General features: G+C 33.5%; 1 protein-coding gene and 1 long non-coding RNA gene across 9 annotated transcripts in view; both read left to right on the forward strand.

Moving 5' to 3' along the window:
• The window catches only part of PCDH9 (protocadherin 9), a 927,614-nt gene that overhangs the window by 263,369 nt on the left and 644,919 nt on the right, over positions 1-19,326 (forward strand). The window lies entirely within an intron of this gene.
• The window catches only part of LOC129464179 (uncharacterized), a 33,392-nt gene that overhangs the window by 2,353 nt on the left and 11,713 nt on the right, over positions 1-19,326 (forward strand). For both annotated transcript variants that reach the window (XR_008651461.2, XR_010115929.1), the window contains exon 2: positions 568-621. This is a non-coding gene — a long non-coding RNA (uncharacterized lncRNA). The remainder of the gene's footprint in view (positions 1-567; positions 622-19,326) is intronic.

The following is a 19,326-nucleotide window of genomic DNA, read 5'->3' on the forward strand; positions in this document are numbered from 1 at the left end:
GAAGGAGGGATATGGATACCAGCATCAAAACTTTCTTTGTGTGCCTACAGCTGTGATCTGGGCACTACCACGTTATCCTGCTGCTATGACTCTCCAGCCATATGCTGCCGTTTATAGTGCAGCCTATGATTCAGTCTGCAATGCTTGTGAAATTGGCATAAAGGCTGTCATCACTGTACTCTAAACACCCTGCAAGCCAGATTTTTCTTCTTCCTATGAAAATTAGACAAGATCCCCCAAATGTCAAGCATATAGATGTTATACATTCTAAACATATAAAGGTGTCCCATTCAAAAAGAGCAAAATATTATTTATTAATTATCACAGAGGGAGAAGTATAAAGATAATCTATTAACAGAATGAGAAATAAAATGACCCAATCCAAACCTATTAAAGGTTTCTGGTAAATAAGGAAAAGCATTTAAAGATGACAGACTAAGTGCTTGGCTCACTGGGGTGCAGAGCAGTGGTCTGCTTTTCAACATTAGTGTTTAAATGGAAAATAAAAATCTAAAATTAGTTTCAAATTTCAGAAGCCTGATTTTATGATTTTATCTTTATCCTCAGGAATTAAACAATGAAAACATGATAATAAAGATGGTCCTATGGATAAAAACAAAGGTAAAATAAACTCTCTGCACTTTCCCAAACATCAGATTTATCCTTATTTTTCTTATTTGATTACAGATAAAATGTAATATCCTGGACTAGATACCGGTCATACAAATGAAAAATTACAGTTTGTATCTGTTTTTCCCATCTACCCTGAATTCCAGCTAAAGGGACTTGTTCTGTTCCTAGCTCTACTTGCCTTGCCTAAGTATTGACTTCTGTTGTTGATATTGGTCTTGAGGCTTATTGGGTTTATGGAATTGCTACTCCCAGTAAAATATTGTATGTATGGTAATAAGACACGTGTCTTATGGAGGGTGATCTACAGTTTATTTATGAAAAGTCATTTGAAACTCAAAGAGTTATTTTACTGGAAAAAAATTCAGGTACTGAAAGATTCCATAGAGAAAATGAGTTTCACCCAAAGGGCTCAGATAATCCTCAAACCATACCCATATGAAAGGTGCCCAGTATAACTTTAAATACATCTCCAGTTTATGTGTGTTTAGATTGACTACTTTACATAGACTACTACCATATCTTCTATACATTTCTATTAATTATTTAAAATGAATAATCAATATTTTTCCTCCAATATTTAAAACTAAAGTAAATAAATAACTGCATGCAACTGAAAATTAATTTGCCAATGAGGGGATTTTAGAATTGAAGAATATCAGTTAGATGGATTGGATGAGAGAGTAGGCAGCAGACACTTTGTGTATTTTTTTCCTCAAAGGAAAGAGGGACCGTCTCCTGTCTTACTTTGTGCATGTCCTTTATTTCAAGAGAAATATTTTCTTGAAGGCCCTATTTTTCTCTACCAATTTCACCTTCTTATACTTTCTCTAAAAGCGTAGCAAAATTCACCTCTTATAGACTGTTTTCTGTGATTAACTATATCTCACTGATTACTGAATTGCTCTTCCACAGGTTTATTTAGAAATGTATTACTTTCCACTCATTGTGAAGTTCCTCTTGGAGGGGGATGATATTATAGCACTTGGTGTATAAATATATTGCCTCTTACCATATTTTATGGCAATTATTTCTATTTCCGCTACTATACGGAGATCTTCCCAAGGTCAAGTACATTATTTTTGTATTTCTGGCACCTAGTTATCTGGTTCCTGGCACATAGTGGGCACTTAAAGGTTTGCTGAATGAGAGCATTAATGATACAGTAGTGACTGTTGAAGGATTCTTCCATCTCCTTGTTCCCTGTTCCACCTCCCTCTCTTTCTCTTTGCTCTAAAAAATGTTTAGCATTGACTCAATGTTTTGAATTTCTCAGAAATGATTTCATTTCACCAGCTGGGTGCACTTGGGCAAATTACTTAATGTATCTGTGCTGTTGTTTTCCTAACTATCAAATGGAAACAATAATACCTATCTACCTAGTGGGATGGTTTTTAGTTTAAATAACTTCATAAGCATAAGGCATTTATGACAACGTCTAACACAGAGTAAATGTTGAAGCCATTATAAGTCCTTATCCTAACAAAAAATCCATTGAGATAATTTGTCATTAGAATGGATTGTATCTTCCTTCCCAAATAGTTCATATTTTATTGATATCTCTCCAAATAGCGTTAAAAGTAATTCTGATTGTTATAATTCACTAGTTTGAAGTCATTTATATTTCTGCTTTCTATGACATGGCCTATCTGTGTCTCTTCTGTTCACTATAAATTCCACTAGGATAGACAGAGATGCTTTCTAGGCATTTATCATGCTAGTTCATGGTGAAGATAAGGACTTTTTAATGGAAGCTTTAAACCCACAATTTTCTTTTATTAGTTTAGTACAATGATTAATATTCTCAAAATAAACAAAGGAGTAAAAACCTAAGCATCTCTAACATAGACAGGCTTTTATTAGTGTCATATCAAAAGTCATTTAACTACTATATGGTTAAAACTGTCTTATTTAAACCAGGTTATGTCATAACACTGTTGCAGAAAAGGTGAATAGTTCATATCGTACTGCATGTTCAGTCACTCACAATTAAACACCACAATATAAAATTTCACTGTAGAGCTGTTTTCAACTCTCAACTGGCCTAAGAACTGAAATTCTGTATATGTGCAACTTGTCATGTATGAATGGGATTTGTTTCTAAAATGTGTAATTAAGCTCAATTGTTTGAAACTAGAAAGATGCTTTAATGTACTTTAAGGAGTTAGGCACGTAGAGTAGGTCACAAACAACTTGCCAATAAATTACCGCAAGAAACAGTTCTATAGAATATTACTAATACATAACTGTAGTATGGGAAAATGCCTTCAGAAGTTAAAAATGAGATACCGGACTGTCTCCCCCTCAACTCTGGGCTATAATCTCCCCACTTCCCTACTTCTTTTCCAATCCAATTTCTGTGCAGATGGAGGCAAGCCTTCCTCATTCCAAGCCTATAGTTGAAAGCTGAAACTTGAACCAGGTGGGCATTAGAGTGACTCTGAAAAGGGGTTGTAACTTGAGAGGGAAGGAGAGAATGAGGTTAGGTCAGGGAAAACAGAGCTGGGATTTTCTTCTCTACAATCCTTCGCAGCTACTCCATTACCTCAGGAGCTTCCAAAGTCGGGGGCACACTCCCTGAAAGGTAGTTGAGAGGATGCATTGTAGTGTGTGGAATATATTAGACTCTCATATCATTTTGTTCTTGGAGATAAGAAATAAATTTAACCTATACAGACAGACTCACCCCATCAGGAAGGTCATTGTGGTCATGCGCAGCTTTGTAAGGTATGCTGAGGGAAGGGTAGGTGAGTTCTAACATGGAACATAGTGGATCCTTTATCACACATTTGCTTTCGATGTAATGTATCATGTTCCAGCTTCCAGTTTCCATACTCTTGTTAAGCAAAATAGCAATCCTATTATTCTATTGTAACTAAACAAATTTTCAGCAAGTGGAGATGTGTTTGTTTTCAAATGGACAGTGTGCAAAAGTAAACAAAATATAAGCAAATGCTAACAAACCTTGGGGAAATGGCTCCTCTACTCTTAGAATAAGTTTTATGTCAGACACATTATACCTTTTAAAAACTAACATGATCTGATCCAATAAGAGGTAATACAAAAAATTGAAAATGTAAAGGTTATTTGAAATCAGATATTTAAACTGTCCATCTGTTATCAATGATGACTTTCACCCAAGGTTTGTATCGTGCTTTGATAGGTTAGCTAACAATGAAAGTACATGGATATGATTAAAGATGAATAGATGATTAGCAGGTTTATCTTCACATTTTATTTTTTAAACTGATTCATGTACATGATCAAAGTATTTTGAAACACTGGCCTAGACACCCATTCTATCACCTCTTCCTTTTTCTTTGAGGACCTCCAATATTGGTCTTTTCCTCCTCCTTTTCTAGCTGTCTGTGGAGTTCTGTCTAGTCTCATGAGCATTCTTTTAATTAAATAGCCATGTTTGGGCATCTTGATTTTAACAGTTTGCTTTTGTTCTTGCTTGTATCAACTTATATTACTAGAAAGGATTAAAAAAATAAAAGTGAGCCTTTAGATTTCTGAAGGACTAAAGCATTATTTCAAAAGGCATCATAGTGTTTAGTATATGGCTGGTGGGAATTAGGAGAAAAGGTGATTGCTGAAAATTTGGACCAAGGACTATGTTCTAGGGAAGCCACAAGAAGAACAAAATGTGGAACTCCTTAAAGAGCTAATTCTCCCAGTGATACTACAATTCAGTGAAGTAGGACCTGAATTCAAAGGAAGCCAGGTAGCAGTTTCAGAGTATGGTTACATCCAGTTATATTTTACAGGGTGCTGATTGGAAAGAAGATGGATATACTAAATGGAAAACAGGGAAAGAGAGAAAGTCTCTAAAGTAACTTTACTGTTTATCTGATACCGGATGAATTTATATTTGCCCGTATAATGCATGGGCAAAGAAAAGAAAGTGACTAGTCATCTAACTTAGTTTATTTCTTTATCTTATGTCATTATTTTAAAGGCAGGACAAGTACAAGTGTGAGTCATAGAGTTAAAATTTCAATAAGAATTAGCAGTGACTGAAGTTTCCAAAACCAGTTTCAGAGTTTCTGTATCAATGTAATGGAGACGAGAACTATGTCAGAACATTCTTGTGAAAAAATAAATGTGATAGCAAACCAGGATTTCAGATGGACATTTGTGGAAACTGCCATAGATCTCAATAGCTAGGCCACAAATTAGTTATTTCAGGACTTATTGTCTAGTGGTTTGAGAAATATGAATTCAAAAAATCACAGATATGCTTGGTAAGGAGAGTAACAAAAGTCATTTATTAAGCAGAGGAATGACTGAAAACACATAATTTGCATGACTTAAGCCATGTTCTTCTTCAGGATATAATACTAGGTTATAATGCAAGTTAAGAAAAGGTCCATCAAAAAATAGGGTAGTATGCAGAAAATATACTTTTAAGAGAAAGTTATTAATTTTTTTCTAGGTTTTATGATAATTGTCTCATCCTCCTCTTCTACTACTATTTGTGTCTGTAATTATTCTTGTTTATTTGGTAGAAAAACACAATTAATTATTCTGTTTAACACAGAATATAATGCAACTATGAATATCTTTCAGTAATTCTATTTCTAATAACTAGAAAAATTACCCTGTGTAAGTAATTTGATTTCTTGTGTTGCAGTATGATTCTGTGTGTATATGTGTGTGTATTAGCAATACATTCAGGTGGAGCTTTCTAGAATCAGTGTGCAATAGTATATGTAAGATTCAGATGCAAACAGTTATCATGGCTCAACTTAATTTTCTTCCTTGGTGTTAAGAATGTTTCCATTCGATGGAGGTTATATACCTAAACCAACATTTATAATAACATTAATTATATTAAGATAATATATTATCTAATATATTAGGATCTAATATTATCCTTCCATATGGTACACCATTGTTTAACAATAGCTCGAAGACTTAACTGAATGTAATTAGAATAATTCCTTACAAAAATGTGAAACAGCAAGGACTAATTTATTTTTATTTCTTTAACTAAAATATCTTTTGGGTTTCTAAGTTCTTTCAGATATATTATTTGACAAGACTTTCTTTCATTTTGTTATTCTTGTTTTGTTTCTACTCTTCATCAGGACAAACACATGTTCAAGGACACCTCTGAAGGATGGAATTTATGGGCTGCCTGTTCCAGTGTGCATTAGATTTGCAGTCATTGAATAGATTAGTTTAAGCAATTAAAAGAGACACCATATAAACCTTACACAAGCATATGATGATGCCAGGAGGCAGTAATGGCCTTGGGAGAATATAAATCAAATAATAAGATTATATTGTGGTTCCTTTTCAAAAATGCAAAAGAGAAAATATAAACTTTTTCATGCATTCATCCTTGATGTTATTTAATGTTTTTGAGAAGACAGGAAAACGTGATTTTTAAAAAACGGATTTTTAAGGACACATCAGTAAACATTATTCTGGAGGTTTGTGTTTGGTTTTGTTTATGTTAATTTGCATATTATGGACTGCTGTTTGCATAATAAGACCACTGTTATTTCTAGTTAGTCCATGGGTGATTACACATATGAATAACACAATCGTGTATCCTTTGTGATATACATTATTGTAATCTATGAAAATTTCCTGACTGTTCTCAGCACTGAAGATGAGTGAATCACAGTACAGAGTGTTAGATGACAATTCCACAGTATTATATTGCCATTTAAAAGGCAGAAGAGTCTAAAAACTCACAATTTGTCCAAATAGACTTCAAATATGCAGAACTGTGGTTAGAAAGCTGAGCTCATGCATGGCCACAGATCTGTACAACTTGGCCCTCTGATCAATATCTAGGACTGACACAATTGCACAGTGATCTGCATAGATAAGATGGTTAAATAATTAGACTGAATAGGCAGCCATTCTGACACTGATCATTATAGGCTAGACATAAGAATTCAATATAGGTTAGCCCTTTGTTAAAAAGATAAATAAATAAACAGATGCCCTCAGTGACTTGTATGTATAATGGAGATGGGGAGTGGATTGATGAATAACAAATTTCACTGCCAGAAACACTCCTACTGCCCTCTAAAAATGTTAGGATCAGTCTCAAAACTGGGAAGGGATCCAGAGTGAGAACTAAGGAGAAAAATCCTGGATATGTGTGAGAATGGGGGCTAAGCATTTTTTTTTTTTTTTTTTGCTTTTTTGTTTTTATTTTTTAGACAGGGTCTCACTCCTAGGCTTCAGTGCAGTGGCACGAACCCCTGTAAGCTTGAATCCTGGGCTCAAGCAATCCTTTCGTCTCAACCTCCCCAGTAGTCAGGACCACACACATGCATCACTATACCTGATTGATTTTTATTATTTATTATTTTTTTGTAGAGATGGGGTTCTTGCTATGTTACCTATGCTGGTCTTGAACTCCTGGCCTCAAGTGATCCACCCTCCTTGGCCCCCCAAAATTCTAAGATTACCAGCCTGAGTCACCACGCCCAGACTTTAACTCTATTTTTTTCTTAAGGGCTGCCAAAGAAATAACTTGTTATTCTCAGTATGCAAGAAGACCCACATAATACTACACATTTCAACAAATTATTTTTTAGGTTCTTCTGCAGTGAAAATTATGTGAAAGTAATAATCATCACACTATCTCTAGTTGTAATGCCACTAGATTTTCTGAAATTCTAATAAGTTTTGAGAAGCATCAACCTGGAACAACTTGTCTAGGTGTGAGATGATCTAGTTTTCCTTTGCAAGAATGTCTAAGGCAGGTTTGTTTTTCCATTTCTTCTTTCTGAGTGTATTTATAATTGCATTAAAAGGGACAATTGTAACTAGAATAACATCTTAAAATGCACATACATGCACATACTTTCGATACATAACCAAGAACTAAAATATAATTGTTATTAATATGATTGATTTAAGACGTGATTTTTCCAGAAAGCACTTTTGCTTTAGACTTTCCCTCTCCAAAATAAAAAGCAGCTAATTATGCTTTGAGAGTGTATACATGTCACATTTCAGATTTATATATGAAGCAAATCTCATAACTGATATTAAGAAAACATTTAACTTCTATAATTGATTCTGTGTATATCTGTGAAAATGGAATTTTGATAAAAAAATCCCATTTTAGATGCTTTAGGTTAAAGCACAAACGTTTCTGAGATTTTGGGTAACAAATACTATAAAGTGAACCAATCAATGCTTGTTATTGAAAAAAATGGTTTGTAAGAGACGTATTTAATTGGTGCGCATAATCCTGTTTCATGCAGAAAGTGCTGGGCAAGAATGTCAAATTGAGATTTCTCAATCATACTATTGAAATTCAAGAGTACTGTACAACATTCTTTCACCTGACAGGATTATGCTATCAATATAATTGTAGGCTCTAGACTGTAGTGATTTCAATTTATTATTAGTATAGAAGCTGCTGAATGTAACAATGGTCAATAAGACATTGAAATGGAAAGTGTCCATATATAACATTCACTTTTTGAGGCTCTGAGTTCCAAAAAGGCTTAAATGATAGATTCTAAAAAATAAAAAATCAGTGGGCTTAACACTGATTCATAACAAGTATGGGTTGAAAATTAGGTGCGTTGCAAATGTTAAAAAAATCAAATCACTAAGTGGTATTCACAGTAGCAAGAGTACCAAATAAAATCCATTTTTAATTTTGAAAAAATTGATTGACAGCTTACTGATATGCTAAGAAATAAATTAGCAATGTCAGTATGGCTTTTGACAGTCTTTCCTCTATTTCAGGGAAACAAATAGATGAATATGCTCGACATGTTACACCTAAAGGGTTCCAGTGATACTTAAAGGGAATCTTTGTGTTCTGTGGTAACAGGCAGGCTATGGATTGAGAAGGTCCCCACTGGAATTCTAGCTCTACTTAACTAGTATTAAGTCATTCATATTTTAAATTTCTTTTTCTAAAAAATGTGAATAGCACACTAAATCGTTATTAGAACAGTTAAAGATCATATATATGTGGCTCCTAAAACATAATAAATAATTAAATATGGTAATATGTGGATATCATCTTAGAAGGAGATTTCTGGTGTTGTGATATGGGCATTTGTACTTGGAATTTTTTTAACAATGATTTTATTGTATGATAGGTTATGCTTATCATATTTACAAGCAACACACAGTTGAATTGACAGCTAATGTATTAGCTGATTAACAGAATCAAAGTTTAGAAAATCTTAACTGATGGAAACAATATACCTGTGCCATCAGCATGAAATAAGGTCCTCCACTCTAATACAAGAAACCAATAAAAGAAGCAAGGTCGAAGGAGTTGTGATTTGACAACATCTCATCTTAAAGACTTAGGTAGGAACTCTTAGTTGATTGTAAGTGGACTATGAGTCATGCTGTGATGAGAATGCCAAGAAAAGCTAATGGAATCTTGGGCATCTTTAATAGAAGTATACTGTACAAAGCCATGGGGGTAATTCCCATAGTTCTCTGTCCTGATCAGAGTAGCTGGAAGATAATGTAATGTTTTGGACATTGCATTTTAAGAGACATTGCAAAATTAGAAGATGACAAAGAAGCATCTGGAAATAAAGCCATGTAAGGATAGTTGGTGGGGAAAGTGTTATAGTCACCTGCAAGTATTTGAAAAGCTTTTACATGGAAAAAAATAAACTTCTTTTAAACTTTATCTGACAAAACATAAGATTAATGGAAGTTATATAAGCAGGTAAATTTGGATTTTCTGTAACGAAGTAACTTCTTTCTAACAGAACTGCTAAAAATGGAATGCTTTCCCTTATGAGGTGGTAAATCTCTTGCCAATGTAAGTGTTGAAGCAGATGCTGAATGATCTCCTGTTAGAACTGGATGAGAGGCTCCCTCATTCCACAAACATGAACCGAATGTATGCTAGGTACCAGGGCTTCAAAAATAATAAACAGAGACAAGTATATGACATAACTTGGATGACAGCATCATTTTCTAGGATTCAGTGAAGGACTATCTAAGCCACCCCAAGTCTTCTAATTATCCTGTAAATGCAAATTCTGTAGTAGAGTTTAACAGGTTGAAATACAATGATCAAATTAAAACTTGGATGTCAAAATATTTAGTCTGATTTAAAGACTTTTGCATAGCATTTGTTAAGAAAAAAATATTTTTTTTGCATTTGTATTATTTGTTGTTATTTGCATTCAGTGTTATTATAGTCTTGCATTGGGCTGATCTATGGTTTTAGGTAACATTGTTACTTATTAAATATGCATGTATGTCTCAATATTAGGAAAATTTGTATTACATTAAAACAGCACTCTCCTAAAGAACTTTCTTCAGTGATGGAATGTTCTATATGTACGTTAACCAATGCAATAGCTGCAGGTAGTTTCTGAGCACTCTGAATGTGACTAGTGTGATTGAGGAAATAACTGTCAAATTTTATTTAATTTTTATTAGTTTAAATTTAAATAGTTACATGTGGTGAATAGCAACAATGTTGGACAGTGTGGCTTTAAACAACTGGATTAATTTGATATCACTATGAATAATTCCACCTGTCAATTAATGAGAATATATATATATAAGACTAAAGGAACTATTTCTTCTCTTCACCATTATGAGAATTTAGATACATTCTGCCATTTTAGGTGATTTTTTTCTCGAATATAACTTAGAATCTGTCTTATGTTTGCTAGAGTATAGTATACTTGGTTCTTTAAATCTGACTTCACAATTTTCAGGTTGGGAGCTACCTTGGCATAGTCCTCCTTCCTTGTTCCTTTTCTTTTACATTGATCTGCAAGTTAAGCACTGAAGTTTGCATTTGATATGTTTATTTATTCATATATTTGGGGGTCAGACTAAGGTCTGCTTTTAGTTTACCCATTTGGCTTGACGCCATTCCATTCTATTTGCTCACATATCCTGATTCAAAGTTACTAACAACTCTGTAATAACTTTCCAGTTTTCTTCTCTATTTCATATTCCTTGTCTCATTCTCCCACCTCTTCATTGTGGACTTCATTTTTTAATATTCTATTGGATGAGCCACTGCAACTATGAACACTGTCATGCCCTCATGACCCTTCAGCAAAAGAGCTCAGACACAAAAATTACTGTGAATAGTTTTTACTTCACTATGAAGGCAGCTAACAAAATGTCATCTTAAATCATAGAATTATAGAAATCTGTAGCAAGCATGAATTGAAGAAATAATTAAATCTCTCTACTGCTTTTTGCTAAAACTGATTTTCTTGTCACTTCTACTCTTTCTAGGAAATATATCTGAATATTTCCTAGTAAATGATTCTATTTTCCTAAGAACATCCTCCTTATTGGCAGCCTCAACTGAGGGTCTGTCATTACAGACACCATACAGAGTAGCATGCTGAAGAATTTATATACACACCTTCATTAAGCCGTTTTAAAACTTGGAATTGTTTTCATCACCCACAGTTTCTACCGCATCATTTGTTTCTTATTCAGATTGGTATTTTTTATAAACATGTTTTATGTTACCTCATTTGATACTTGAAACAACTTAAACAACAAGTTCGGTAGGAGGGGTAGTCAATAGTGTCTCTATTTGGAAATGAGGAAATAGAAGCTCAGAAACCCAAGGGGCTTGCCCAAGATTTTGTGCGTACTGAGTTGCTGAAGTGGGAGATGAACCAGGCCTTCTCTGGCTTAAAACCTCTAATATCTATGTCCAGAAATAAGAAGAGCCAAGTAAATATATGATACATATTTTTTAAAATATGGCATGCAATTCAGCTATTTCTTCATGTATGTCATAAATTAGTAATGAGAACAATCTCAAAAAGATTTAGGTGACCTAAATTCAATTCTTGAAAATATAAAGTATTCTTTGACCTTGAATTTCTGGCTTTTTCTCTTAATATATGGCTTGGTATTGATTTGCATGTTTTAAAGAAATATATATAAAATATTTTTAGATAAGAATTTACATCACTTTTACATATTTTATCTTCTGTTTAAAGCAATTACTATAGCTGACATTAAAAATAATCAGAACTTATTCTATTAATATGGTAATAATGTTGTCACCTTCGTGATGTTATTAAGGCATAATGAGTTGCTGTGATTAAAAATAATCATTTATTCATAAGCAATACAATAAATAAATTATGGAAACTTCTGCAATCGATTAATAATAAAATTCTGATCTAAGATGTGATGGCCCCGACAGAGGAAAAAAAACCAATTTAATATAAATAAAAGAAAAGGAGACTTGTAAAAGGTCACATTTGGAATCTTTGAGCTGGTTGTTTTTGGGGTATTTAAAGGAGGCTGCAATAGCTTGATGAGTGCAATCTGGAAGACTTCCTAAGCATATGGAGTGGTGAGAAAAAGTGGCACAGAAACGCTAGCGAGGAAAGATGAAAATTGGATAAATTAAGGGAAAAGCCTGGGGGAAGGGAAATGCCTGGAGGAAGAAAATGAGAACAGATGTTGAAATGGCTATTGTGTTTTTTGACATCAGGAGATTAATTTGAGTATGCTCTTTAAAAGAATAAGCTCCTATAATAGTACAGTAAAGGGCTACACTGGCTGAAATGGTTAAGGAAGGTTTTATATGATGTAAGTTTCCAGTTTCAGCATATTGATTAAAGTAGAAATTAGAATTAAGACTGTCCAATAATGGGTAAGCTGGAATTTTAAATTGTATTCATTATATAACATAATTATTTTATTTTAAAGTGTGTGTTATTTTTCTTCTTCATGTAATGATATTTTGCAATGTCAAAAATTTTGAATACTTTATTCATTTCTAAAACTTAATGTTTAAAATTTTTTTCTCCAAAATGTGCAAAAACTTGCTGGCTCTAATTATTTAATGCATTATCTCTAGTAAATGAATATATATATGTATTTAATAATTTTAGACTTTTAGTTGACAATTGTTAGGCAGATACAAAGTGTGTAATTCAGTAATGCTCTTGAATTTTCATGTGCCCCAGATCTCTCAGTCAAAAAAAATTACAACATGAATTAATCTTGAGCACACACATTCACTTTAAAAGAGTATTTATGTATAGATATTTGTTCTAGATAAGTGAAGGAATATTTCTGGAATAGCATCTTGTCTATCATTCTGACAGACATTTTGCCAAGAAAGGACTCAAGAGATTAAAAAAAATTCCTTAATTGAAGATTTGTTAGAATCCTGAAGAATTTTTTTTTTTTTTTACATTTTGCCCAGGAAAGCATTTCATAGAAGATTTCTGCTCACAGATTGAGATATAAATAGATTGAGTCATAAAAGGCACACAGTAGGTCCATGTTACCTTAAAGCAATCATTGAAGTGAAAAAGCTAATGTAGAGAGTTTGACAGTGACCAGGTAGATCAAAGTCAAGGAATGCAATAGCTTTGGGTCATAGGGGTAGAATTTCTTTCTCTCTCAGTGGTAAAGTGTACAATCACTACAATTCATTTCCCTGATGGTTTTTTGTTTACTAATACTATTAGATTTGTTTTGCCTATCTTTACCTGGTATGCTTAGCCTTGTCTTAGTGGAAGTAACAAATATAAGCACAGAGGGAAGTACTCCATTTGAGCCTAATCTTTAAATGCATTAGACAGCATTTTGTTCTCCAGAAAGTTATAGAGAATAATATTTTGTTATGTATCTATATAATGCTTACTCTGTTACCAATAAAGATATCCATGTTATCCTTGTTTTTTTTAATATAAGCAACAACTAAGTTTGCACTATTTATTTATGTTGTGCAGTTAGAGAACTCATAAGTTGTCCACATAGATCTAATTTATTATTTGTTTTATTATTAAGTCTGGAAACTACTCATAGTATTGCTAGTAGTTTTAATATTTATTACATTACAATTTTAATGTGTTACTTGACACATAAACTTACCCTAAGAGAACATCTAACATGTTACACCTATTTCCACAAAAAAATATAAAAAGTTTGCATTATCAAAATTGTTACTATACACAAGGTCAGAAACATACAAGTTTCTCTGCTTTTAGATTGAGAAACTCATATGTCCATTGGACATTGACTTATTAAATATTTTTATTATATCCCAAAAGAAGAGTAATGAATATTTGGAGTGTTCACATGAGGATGGTGGTCCTATCTTTGTTGCTTTTGCTTAACACATGTGTTTATAATATTATTTGAATATTATATCACATAATCTCTGCATTATTGCGGAAAAAGGGGACAAATTTTTAAGAAGTGCTAACACCAATGATAAAAATCAAAGTCTATCAATGTGGTGCACTTAGTGTGGAAATCATTAAAAATATCAAGTAGTGATTTTAAAAATTTAATTAGATTCCTGTTGGAACCTAACTCCTGGATATTCTATTATGAAAAGGAAATAAACCAAAGAGCAAATATGAAATGCTGGAAATGAGATTGTACTTAAGAGCCAAGGTATAATTTGTGAATTTATACAATGTTTTGCACCTCTCTTCATAGTACAATGTTTGATTTTTGCACTTTGCCTTTTCCTATAATTTTTCAGTGATGTGTTATAGGAGTCTCCAACCCCAAGGCTATGAACCGGTACCAGTCTCTGGCCTATTAGGGGCCCAGGGCTGCATAGCAGGCGATGAGTGTTGGCGAGCAAAATTTCATCTGTACTTACAGCTGTTCTCCATTGTTCACATTACCGCCTGAGCTCTGCCTCCCCTCAGATCAGCAGCAGCATTAGATTCTCATAGGAGCACAAACCCTGTTGTGAACTGAGCATGCAAGGGTTCTAGGTTGTGCACTTATGAGAATCTAATGCCTGATGATCTGTCACTATCTCCCATCACCTGCAGATAGAACCATCTAGTTGCAGTAAAATAAGCTTAGGGTTCCTACTGATTCCACATTATGGTGAGCTGTGTAATTATTTCATTATATATTACAACATAATAATTGAAATAAAGTGCACAATAAATATAACATGCTCGAATCATCCTGAAACAATACCCCTGGCCCCCAACCCCAATCCATGGGAAATTCTCTACGAAAATGGTTCTTGGTGCCAAAAAAGTTGGGGACCATTGATGCATTATAAATAAAAGGGAAGATCTCCTTATACAGCCAAGTATGGCATAACAACATTTCAGTCAATGATGGACTGCATATACAAAGGTGGTTCCATAATACAATAATACAATATTTTCTATATTTAGATATGTTTAGATACACAAATACATACCACTTTGTTATAATTGCCTCCAGTATTTACTACAGTAACACTAGGTTTTGTAGGCTAGAAGCAATAGCCTATACCATATAACCTAGGTATATACTGGGCTATCCCATCTAGCTTTGTATCAGTGCGCTCTATGATGTTCCCACAATGACAAAATTGCTCAATGACACATTTCTCAGTTCTAATCACCCTCATTAAGTGACACATGACTGTCATTGATGATGTTTTTCTTTGGAGGTGTCTTGAGAAGTACTTGAGAAGCTGTTCTAACTCATTCAGTTTTGCAGCTGTGCTGGAGTACCTGCAGATACCTAAGATCCCTACCTACCTTATTGTGGATCTAGGAGAGTGACATGTGTCTTCATTTAGAAGATTAAAATTCTTAGTCATACCATCACCAAACTTTATTCATCAAAGATCCTTTTCCTTGATCCCTCTCTCCAATGGAACCAATTTGACCAAATGAATTATTAAGAAATTACTTGTTTTACAATTTTTATTAGCCAAAGACATCTATGTTTTTTTTTTTTTTCTTTTCTTTTTTTTTTTTTTTTTTTTTTTTTTTTTGACGGGGTCTCGCTCTGTCACCAGGCTGGAGTGCCGTGGCACAATCTCGGCTCACTGCAACCTCCACCTCCTGGATTCAAGCAATTCTCCTGTCTTAGCCTACCAAGTAGCTGGGATTACAGGCACACGCCATCATGCCTGGCTAATTTTTGTATTTTTAGTAGAGACGGGGTTTCACCATGTTGGTCAGGCTGGTCTCAAACTCCTGATCTCGTGGTCCACCCGCCTCAGCCTCCCAAAGTGCTGGGATTACAGGTATGAGCCACTGCACCCGGTCGTCTATGATTTATAATCAAAGTTTATCATCAATATAAAAAAATTAATGTGATTTTTCTTAATCAATTTCATTCTAACCAAAAAATTGATATTTTTGGCTTTGCAGCCTTACACTGGGTTAACATTTAAGTTACATTAATTTTTGGAGATGGGGACTCACTATGTTGCCCAGGCTGGTCTCAAACTGCTGGGCTCAAGTAACCCCCTCACCTCAGTCTTCCAAAGTGCTGAGATTATAGACCTAAGCCACCATACCCAGCCTTTCATTGATTTAATTTAATTTCAACATTTCTTAAATTTTGAAAATGTATATATAGGCTTCTATTCCTTCCTCTGAGGTCCCACTTAAGGATTCCACTGATTTTGTTAGTTAAATCAATAATTATGTATTTAGCATCAGGTGATGGGTCTGGTATTGGGAACACAACGTTGACACAGAAGTGGCTTGTTTTTTGCCATTATTGTGCTCAAAGTCCAGCAGACTTTATTTCATCAATATAACCCCAATGTCACATACAGGCAGAGAAAAAACACTGAACTCTCTGATTGTTTTCATACCACCTCTTTTAAAATCATACACCAGTGGAGTATTGGAACACATACTTTAAATAGCATTATAGTGTTTGTTTTGGTTTTATTTTTAAATTGTATGTTTTTTAAAAAAATAGACATGGTAAATTTTTTGTACAATGGTCAGTTAAAGTCAGTACAAATCAGTTGAAGACACAAATAGAAGACAGACAAAGGTTTGAATACACAAAAGTCTGTATATATTTATTCATTAAAATTGATTTTTACAGTTGCTACTTTTCAGAGATGACCAATAAATCAATTGTGTAGTGTTTTAATTATTTTACCAATTGATACTCTAAACAGGTTAACCTTCAATAGAAACGAAACTCAAGATGCTTAAATATATGTGATTTTGAAAAACAAAATAAGCACGATTTTTACAATTTAGTAAGCTGATTGAATGTTACTAACATGAATTGTGTTAGTGATTCTGTACCTCTTTGAAGAATATTTTCTTCATTCTATACAATGCATTGAGACTGTAATGATTTGCTGCTATTTTATGTTTTCTTAACTGCCCAGCTGTAAATTTTATAAAAGTAATAATTGTAACATCAATGGCTAAAATATTTACAGTTTGTAAAGAAAAATTATTTATATATTTACTACTTCATGTAAAATCCAAAGAAGTAGATAATAACTTGAGAGTGACCTTCATTATTTCTTGGGCAGAATTTAATTAACAGAAGAACAACTCCTTCCATCAACCACTGTGGCCCTTTGAAATTCTTTAGAGTGCTTGAGTTTCTATCATGAATTCTTTATAGGGTTTTCAAAATTATTGAATGAAAGCCAGTAGGTGAAATAAATGTAGATTATAACTTACATGGTAGTCAACAAAGCACTCTAATTCACATAGTGTCCAATGAAATGGCATTGCTTAGAAATATTTAATTATACGTCACTTTAAAAAATTAAAGCCATTCTTTTGTGATTATTTTCTTTTAAACTGCTTCTGTAAGATGTTTATAGAACACTGACAACTAATTTTGGCTGGTGATCAAAAGCTCTGTTTGAAATTAAATATATTTGTAAGTGAATGTGAGGTCAGCAGAGGTGTTTCGATTTCAGTCCAGTTACAAAAACTTAAAAACTGATCTTTCTTGCATGTAAGTCAATTTGCAAACAAAGCTTTCAGATAATTCTCTGAGACTTTGTCCTTTATTCTTCTTCGTGTCAAAATCTCTCCCTAATAAGTATTCTGATTTGTTAGATGCTGTTTTAGAATACTGAGTCACTAAGAAATAACAATGTTCTTAGGAAGTTAAATGGGTTCAGAAACTATGAAAAACTTTGACATAGAGTCTCAAGCATTTCATAAAATATGCTGATTTCCAGTTCATTGATTAAGGTTCAGTGACTTAATAAAAAATGTAATCCAGCTTCTTAGTTCGAGTTATCAGGTCACAAAAGTATATTATTTTATTTTTTCTTTCTTTTTTTTTTTTTTTTTTGTGACACGGTCTCACTCTGTTGCCCAGGGTGGAGTGCAGTGATGCAATCATAACTTACTACAACCTCAAACTCCTGAGCTCAAGTAATCCTCCTACTTCAGCCTCCCGAGTAGCTGGAACTACAAGTGTGTGCCACCACACTTGGCTAATTTTTTACTTTTGCAGAGACAGGGTCTTGCCATGTTGCCCAGGCTGGTCTCAAACTCCGGGCCTCAAGCAATCCTCCCACCTGGGCCTTCCAAGCCACTGAAATTACAAGCCTGAGCCACTGAATCAGGCCCAGGATGTCTTTTCTTAAGTAGTTTCTTAATTGATCATTTCAATTATTAAGTTTACAATTGGCCAAATATTTTCAGAATTTCTTTCTTACTGAGATCATGCCATTCTTGGTAATTTACAATTGACAGATACTTTTATAGAAAAAAAGTGATGTAGAATGTTGTTTGTTGTTTTTTAAATTTTAAAGTCACACTTTCCTTATTGTACCTGCTATCAAATTCATTTAAGATTTTTGGAGGCTCTAAGTGACACCTCTTACATGTGCTTCATGTTATGTGAAAAATATTACCTTCAAATATGTGTTTTTATCATGCTCTTTTAAAAGGTGACTAATTACTGAAATTTTTCTAAACTTAAGGATGCAAGTCTGTTATTTAAAATTATATTAACCCATATAGGCTCTTACATTAATGTATGTACTGTCTTGTTACAAACTGAAATATTTGTAAGTGATTATTTAAAACTGAAGTACTAAAAGTGGAGGAAAAGCTAAAGGTTGAGTTTAGTATAGAAACAACAGCAAGTTTCAAAGAAAAACTAGTCAGACCAATAAGATGGGAAATTTAAATAGTTTCATTTCTGAGAAAAATGTCTAAGTATAAAACACAGCATGACGAATCTCTGCAGAGAGAACCACCTCCTCTCTAGCGTGGGTACTTAGCTGAGTGACACTTCAATGGAAATGGGGAGAGCTCCTATTTATGTTTAACTTAGCTTAAAAACAGCAGCAAAGCTCTGTGCCTAATATAGAAATGCTCTCAGAAGATCTAGCTCATTTCATGAAAAAAATAAAAGAACAAAAACTTAAAAAAAATTACATCAATGAATAGACTGTCCTAGTTGTACTTCTAAGAGAGAAAAATGAATGGAAGGATTTTTTTTGGTAATGTGATATGTGTGAAAAAAATATCAGCCCTTCAGTATTAACTGCTATACAGTGTGTGTTTATAAAATTAAAGCCACTTAAATCCATGTTACTGATTCCTTATCTTTCTCTACTCTGTTTATTTCTAGTCTCATAAAATTTAAGGCATGTCATGAAAGAAACTGAACAATGAATTATTCTATATCAATGCAACTCCCTGACTGTATGTTGTCATCTGAAGCAATCTCTACTTCTTTAGATTTTATTATTTACAGTCTGCAAAATTAGTCACAGAATTCCATGTTTTTCACCCAGCCCATCTCATACCTTGAACTTTGTAAACACTCCAATCGTAATACTCAGTCTCCAGGATTATCCTCTTGATTATTAGCTTTCATTTCAAAGAGTTGCTCTGTTACAACCATATCGTACCCTCCATCAAATTCACTTTTGTGTTTTCATTGATTTCATTTCTTATGCCCTCAAATGGGGGTGTCTCTTAATCTTGAACATACCTTTGTGTATAA

The sequence above is a fragment of the Symphalangus syndactylus genome, chromosome 15, assembly GCF_028878055.3.
Source record: "Symphalangus syndactylus isolate Jambi chromosome 15, NHGRI_mSymSyn1-v2.1_pri, whole genome shotgun sequence".
NCBI classification, from domain to species: Eukaryota; Metazoa; Chordata; class Mammalia; order Primates; family Hylobatidae; genus Symphalangus; species Symphalangus syndactylus.